The following is a 7,788-nucleotide window of genomic DNA, read 5'->3' on the forward strand; positions in this document are numbered from 1 at the left end:
TTATTGACTAGTACCACACAAAGTACCATATGACCATGATAGTATGATGTATAAAGTGTATTCAAAATGAGTAGTATTTTAAGTAATTTGAGATAATTCTTAATTATGTGGGTAATTGGTCAATTATTGGTTTAACGGGAGATTAACCATATAATTAAAGATTTATTTATAATTGTAGGTGGGGACAAAGCCCCCGCCCCCCCCACGTGGAAGCAAGTGACATATGGTAGCAAGTGGAGAAATGTCTAATGACTATTTACTTAGGCTACTAAATTAGAAAGACACATGGACAATACACTTAGTCATCAAAAACGTAGAAGGAATGTCTATGTTAGTCATCTTTACAATTATGTTCTATTGATATCAAAAATTCATTTTTGGAGGAGATTTTGGAAGTTCATATTAGCAACGGCATGAACTTATGTAAATATGAAGTTTACATAATGAGACTTCATGTTACAATAGCAACGGCAGTTCTTAGATTTGTAAAGAAATTCATACGAAATTTGCATTGCGTAATAACAACGGGATTTTTCCCTACTCTAGGTATGTTAAGGCTAAGCCCTTCCTTTATTTTGGCATGATCTCATAATTATATGAGTTTGATAATGAGGCATAAAGAGAAATTCATATTCCGTAATTTATGTACATTTTCCTAGTCTCATAAGTTACAGTATTCTCCCTTATCGGGACTTTTTATTCAATTGAGTATTGTCTTCTTCTAGTCAAGAGATAAAAGGTTCTATATATACTTATTTATGGACTCTACCTAGCTTGCAAATTCAACAGCTAGTTGCATGTAAAGAGGTTATTTGTGGGGACTGAGTATGCATTACTCTTAGTTGAAGATGGATATTAAAATCAGTGTTTAAGAAATGCAGGTCCTTCTATTACGTGACAAAAGTGCAAATGTTCTTTGGTATGCAGAATAGCCTATGCTTCTTTTGTTTTCAACTAGCAGCATGCAGTTTTAAAATAAAACAAGTGTTGCTTGGTTACGTTATCCTATTTTATTATCTCAAGGCAAAGTATTAACACGTTTCTGACCCTAAAATAGGTTTCCCGTTTATTGTTCATTTAGATATACAGTATTACAGTATTTGCATTACCATCGATCTATAATCGATGGACAGGACCCTATTGGGCAACCTCAGATCAGATGGTAAGTTATATACTGAGCCTACTGTGGCCGAGCGCCTATGAACGAGCCCATTTGGTCGAGATACAGAGCCTAGTCTGGCCAAGCGCCTATGAGCGAGCCTACTACGGCGGAGCAGTTATATATATACTGAGCCTTGTAAGGCCGGACATTTATTTTACTTACTATATTAAGAGAGTTGAGTCAGTAACAGCAAGTAAGTATACCTCCAGATCAATCCCAGTTACTTTCAGTTATTATATTATCAGTTCAGTTGCATAACTAAACTGATAATACCTCCATTTCAGTTTTATCGCCTTGCATACTCGGTACATTATTTCGTACTGACGTCCCTTTTTCTGGGGATGCTGCATTTCATGCGTGTAGGTAAACGGGTAGACCTCCTCAGTAGGTGTTGCCCGAGTTCAGCTTTATCGGTAAGCTCCACGTCCTTCGGAATTGCCGAGTCTAGAAGTTTTGTGTACATCTTGTGTATATATGTATATAGGCTATGGGTAGGTCGGTAGAGGCTTGTAGACCTGCCAGTTAGTGCAGTATGCTGGTCTTGTAGGCCCATACCGGGTTTCAGCTGTCACCAGAAAAGGTTCATAGGAGTTGGAGAATCAGGATAGAGAAAAGTTGCCAAGCAACTGGAATGTGGCACACCTCAAGAGATATTATTGCTGATGAACAACACCTGTACTGAAAGTATGTGATGCGCTCTTTTTTCCTTTGTCTAGTTTTTGTCCCAATTGAGTTTTTTCTGGCAAGGTTTTTAATGAGGCAACAACGGAAAGCCTACTGAAAAGAAGGTTTCAACAGCATCAATAAGACCTTTTAATAGCAAGGTACACAAGCGAAGAACCACTCCGAAGAAGTTAGATAATCTTTGACTCGATAGCAAAATTCCCACCGGGAAATTAAGTTTTCTATCAAGCAAAGGTTACCCGACCGTTCACAAGTGCAAACCACTTAGGGATTGTTAGATATTCTTTGGCTCGATGACATAAATTCCTAAGGGGAAGTGAAATTTGTTACCGAACTAAAGACCATCTAGCAATTCATTAGTGGAATCCTCGAAGGTGCAAAACTTCCAGTGTTCCAATTTGCATCCTTCACATTCAAACACTGGGGGGGAATGATATGAGGACACGGCAACAATGACTGCCACGTTGACAAAAATACGAAAACCGAAAACATAGTTGTATCATCGGGACCGGGAATTGCGCAGCCAGCCCTGTAGAAACAAGTTGTACAAGTTAGCCACAAGAAATGGCAATTTTTTTTAGCATAACGAATGCTTATGTACTTTTTGAAAATGGAAGGAATAAAGTAAAGTCCTTTTATTTCTATCTTGTTTCTTGTATGAACGATGAATTGATTTTGTCGTTTGAAAGTTAAACAAGTACTTCAAATGCTAGTGCCATAATGAACAGGAGACGTCCTCTTCAAGAGCACAGTAAACATAACAGGGCCCTCTCTTATAAAATCCTCACGATAAGGGGTTGATTTCAGAAAAACTTGTGCCCGAAATCCAAATCTTTCGAGGAGAAATATACCCAAGGCCTTACATAATCAGACACAAACAGTAAAACTTGCGCAAAACACTCAAGCAAGAAAGAACGCAAAGATTAAAACTTGCATAAATTTTCAAACAAAAGAATGCAGAAAGACTCATGCAATACTTGAGCAAAAGATGTTTTTATTCACAATAAATGTGCCAAAATGGCACATGCACAAAAGTTGGGAAAAGAAAAGGAAAAGCTAAGTTGTTGCATCTCCGAAACCCGGAGGAAGAGAAACATCCTTGCTGCTGCGGGTCCATAGTATAAGAAAACCATTGAGCATAATAGAATCTTCAGTTTGGTCCATAGTATAAGAAGACCATTGAGCATAAAACGACCCGCAACCGGAACCCGCAGCAGCAAGCTCTTCAGTTTTGGAGTTCAAGGCTGCCTCCAAGTTGGTCAATCTCTCAGCGGAGGCAGCCTCGCGATCGGATGCGGCAAGAACAACACTATGGACTTCAGCCCATTTGGCCTTGGACTTTTCAAATTGAATCCTCAGCGGGGCGATCTCTTGGCTAAGGGTTTCCACTTCTTGCTCGCTTTGCTGCAAACGAGCCTCCAATACAACGACCTCAGTAGCTTTGGCTTCCAGTTCTGAGAGGCGAGCAGTATTTTGGTCTCGCTCGGCCAAAAGTTGATCTCGCCCGGAGGTAAGTTCTTTTTTTTTCCAAATCAACCTCTAGAGGCCCTCAGAAGTAAGGAAATTGGCATGCGAAACAATAAAGGCGAACTCAAGATATTACTAAAGCAAAGACATGAGAAATGACAAAGGAACTGAAGAGTGTACCGTTGCGGAGTTGTGCATAACATTGTTAAACAAACACGCTCCCGAGAGAGCTTGTATCTTTTACCAATATTTTTCTCAAGCCAAAGGCTTCAGATAGTTAGCAAGTTCCACAAACCGGGACAGTAAGTTGCATCCGGTAGAGATCGAGAGAGTAACGCTCCTCCTCATTTGTGGATCTTTTGAGGGGGCAACATAATTTTGCCCCAAATTCCCGTGAACTGGGGACTAGGGCAGAGAAACATCCTCTTCTAGGATAGATGCGGCCGATGGAGATGATGTAGCAGTTGCTGGTGGAAGAATTAGTGGAGACGGAGATGAATCTGATGGTGTTGAAGGATGAGAAGCAGCTGCGTAAAATGCAGTGCTAGTTGTTGGTTGCTCGTCAACCGAAGACGGTAGGGACCCGGTACTCAGCCCCACAATACCAGGCGCAGTGACTGGGATCCGAAAACGGGAGTTGGCATTTTCCCTCATTTCAAACTCCCCAAAGCACCGAGGCATATTCCTCGGTTGGTGTAACTAACTCAACAAGATTGAGTAGTCTGTTGAGTTGAGGAAGGTCGTCATTTTTTATGTAGAAAACCTCCTTCCTCGCTAGCTTCTCTGTCATCATCAATCATCACGTTATCTATGGCCAGCCCGGGCGGAGGCTCATCACCACGACTTCTGGAGACAACTCGAGGGAAGCATCCTTCGCCCTCTTATTGTTTCCCCCGGACGCAGAGGAACGCCTTCTTTTTTGTTTCTTGTTCTCCGGATGGGGACTCTGAGAAGAAACACTCGCACCAGAAGCAGGTCCGAAGACGCCTGTCTGTGAAAAAGCCTTCTGCAGTAGCCTCGCTACATTATCAAGATCAACCAAAATGTCCTCCTCGGGGATGACAACCGAACTCGGGGGTAGACCTATATTCGACAAGAGAGAAGAATCATATAACTTTCTTATAAGAAAAGGTAAAAACAATATGAGTTCAACTTACCATGATTTTTGGTCTTCCACCCATATTTCAGGGACAGCTCTTTCCACGTGCAGGTTTCGGGCGTACCAACGTCCATAATTTTCTTAACCCATTGGTCCAAACCCTCAACCCTAGGGGGAACTCACAGAGTCGCTAAGACATGTAAAGGAGGAAAAGTCAATAATGACGAGAAATGATCTTTAGCAGAAGCAGAAGCAAACTATATACTTACGAGTACGGTTCCATAATTCCGGGAAAGACGGAACCGAGGCCGGGATGATGTCACTGGAGGCAACTAAAACAAATTATTTCATCCACCCACGGTCATTATCATAGTCCATGCTAGATATCCGTGCATGGTGGCCTTGCTTGATGAAGTTAATCATCCCCCCCACGGAAGATCTTGCGGGAATAAATATTCATCACGTGAGCTAAGGTTAGTTCCTCCCCCTTTTCTTGGCACAGGCGCCGAAGACAAGCAATCGTCCTCCACAAGGAGGGACTCACCTGTGCCAAACATACCTGATAGCAGAGGCAGAGCTCCACAATAATGGAGTCAAGTTCTCCGCTTAGAGAAAACGTCCCCAAAGTGAAGGAATACGTATAAAGTATGTAAAATCCTTCTTGAGTAGGGTTATTCGCTCCGCCAGATCAGGAGCGATAATGTCTAAGTCCTGGCAATGACAATCTTCCTTCACAACAGGAATACTGGAAGGACGAATAAAAAAAGGATATTTGCCAACGGCCCATGTACGATAGTTAGCATAAGAAAATTTCTCTTCAAAGTCTTTAGTTGTAACAAGACTTCTAGGGATGATGGTACTCATGGTAGGAGGAGTGGCTTCATCGGATTTACTTTTGTTCTTTGAGGAACTTAGATTTTTGGAAAAAGAAGCCATTATTTGTTAGAGAAGAAGGAAAAACTTTTTGGTTATGAAGAGAATTAAAGAAAGGTTGAAGAACAAAGTACAAGTTGCATGAAGAGAGTTTGAGAGAGTTTGGACAATTATGGGGTATGAATAAATGATGTTGATGCGTATAAGTAAAGGTTTAGGCTGTGAGCACCGAATTTTTGCCCTAATATAAAATTACTCCTAAAAAAATCCAAAATATATATATATATATAGCTTTAAATTATTTTTCTATATTTTTATTTAGTTTGCTTTGTACGTATTCATATTTGATGCATTTTTAAGTTGCATTTTAAATCCTAAAGAAAATACAAAAATATATTTTATTTTTATATTTTTTAAATTTTAATTGCATAATCAATTGCATTTGTAAAACACTAAAATATCAAAAAAATACATTAGTAACTCTACATGCATTCTTAGGTTAGTTAATTAATTAGGTCATTAGTCAATTAGTGAGTAAAATATATATAATAGTTTAGCCACACAAATTGGTTTTAATTAAAATTTGAGTCCGAAGTGACTAATTTTGTAATTGTTTCAAGCCCATACCTGTAGAAGCTCAATCCACCCCATCGTCTAGCCCATACTCTTCTCCCCCACTCTATTAGAGGAGACCCTAATTTCACTCTCTGCTTAGAGGCAAAAAACCACAACAGAGACGGACGAAAACTCTCCCCCATTTTCTAAAAACCTAGCGTTGCCAATCTTTTTCTTCACTCCCGGATATTGCAGCTACCCCCATCTCTGATTTCAGAGCCCTCACTCTAACAACGAAGAACAGATCTCCCCCTCTCTTAGAAAACCTATCTTCCCCTTTACAAAAAAAAAGGACTTAGCAGCCACCCCCACCTCTCGGATTCTCACGCAATAGGAGGGACCTCACTCTCATTTGGATTCATGGATACACACACATAGATACACATAGAAAACTGCGATTTCGAACAAGATTTGGGAAGTAATTGATTGCTGAATTTTCAAAGTTCTAATTCCTTTTCCTTGGATCTATAAAAGATTCACTTTCGTCTTAAGCTAGTGTAAGCTGTGATTTTGCTGTTTCTGCCGTAATAAGTTGCTCAGCTTCATCTTCATTTTTCTGGCCTTTATTTGATCCAAATCGCTTATCCTTGTCCTTTTTGAGGTAATCCATTTACTTCTTCGATAATCCCTTAATGTATTTGAGTTTATGATGGTGTAGCTTATTTTAATGAGGAAATTGAAATGCCTTCTTTGAATTCTGTTGATGAGACTTAATTAGTTTTATGATTTTGTGTTATAATTAGATCCAGGAGAATTATTGATGTTTTTTTTAATGATTTGGAAACCAAATGATGTGTTCCTCTGTAAAGATGATCGCGGAACAGGAATGCAGACCAACTGTTTGATCATGTCTAGGCAAGCTTATATTTAGGAGCAGTAGTAAATAGGGAGTATTGTTAGTATCCAAGTTGCTCGTGCTTAATATTGAAATGAGTGGCAATGTTACATTTGTATATACAGATCCTTCCTTATATATCCACTATGTGATATGATTGAGTGTCCTCAAGTTTCTCTGAAATTGAAATGTATCCTTGAATGCGTTGATTCGCTTTGTTATACCTGTGCTTGTTCACATTGCTGTAGATTAATATAGAAAATATGGATAAATGGGATGATTTATTAGTGAATATGAGGTTGGTGTTATCTTGTGCAATGTAATCTCAACTGATGTGATATTAATGTCATTTCTACCTTAATTCAGATGCATCCATAATAAAGTTTTTCCTGAACACTTAATCTCCTCAATAATTAAAATTGAGTATCCTCGAATATAGTAGCTTGCATTAGGCGCGATTTATAATAAATTATCGTGACTATGGGTACGGTTTCCGTGACATGGTCACGATACATAATCCCAATTCGAGTGTGCGTTTCACGTGACTCTATCATAACTTCAAATATTAATTAAAATAAACATGTTGTGAGTCGCGGGTGCGTTTCACGTGACGCGATTCACAATGTGTACAAAAATAATAAGTGCACGACATCGCGACTTATTTAAATAATTTTCATAAACATTAAAAGCGGTTAAAAAGTAAAATGCACAATAGGTTTAAAAGAGGTAATAAATCAGATAATTAAGCCAAATATTAATAGTTAAGCAACCGTGCTAAAACCACGGAACTCGGGAGTGCTTCACACCTTCTCCCGGGTTAACAGAATTCCTTACCCGGTCTTCTGTGTTCGCAGACCATAAATAAGAGTCAATTTCCTCGATTTGGGATTTAAAATAAACCGGTGACTTGGGACACCATAAATTATTCCAAGTGGCGACTCTGAAATAAATAAACAATCCCATTTCGATTAATGTCACTTTAATTGGAAAAACTCCATATCCTTCCATCGGGAAAAAGGAGGTGTGACATAGGCGGCTAAATTCGTGGCCATA

The 7,788-nt window shown here is 39.3% G+C and overlaps 1 long non-coding RNA gene across 1 annotated transcript; it reads left to right on the top strand.

Annotated features, from left to right (window-relative positions):
* Positions 1–5,949: 5,949 nt before the first annotated feature.
* Positions 5,950–6,958, top strand: LOC107786039 (uncharacterized). The gene is made up of 2 exons (XR_001648043.2): positions 5,950–6,501; positions 6,710–6,958. It is a non-coding gene; the product is annotated as an uncharacterized LOC107786039 (long non-coding RNA).
* Positions 6,959–7,788: the final 830 nt, after the last annotated feature.

This window comes from Nicotiana tabacum, chromosome 17, assembly GCF_000715075.1.
Source record: "Nicotiana tabacum cultivar K326 chromosome 17, ASM71507v2, whole genome shotgun sequence".
Classification (NCBI taxonomy): domain Eukaryota; kingdom Viridiplantae; phylum Streptophyta; class Magnoliopsida; order Solanales; family Solanaceae; genus Nicotiana; species Nicotiana tabacum.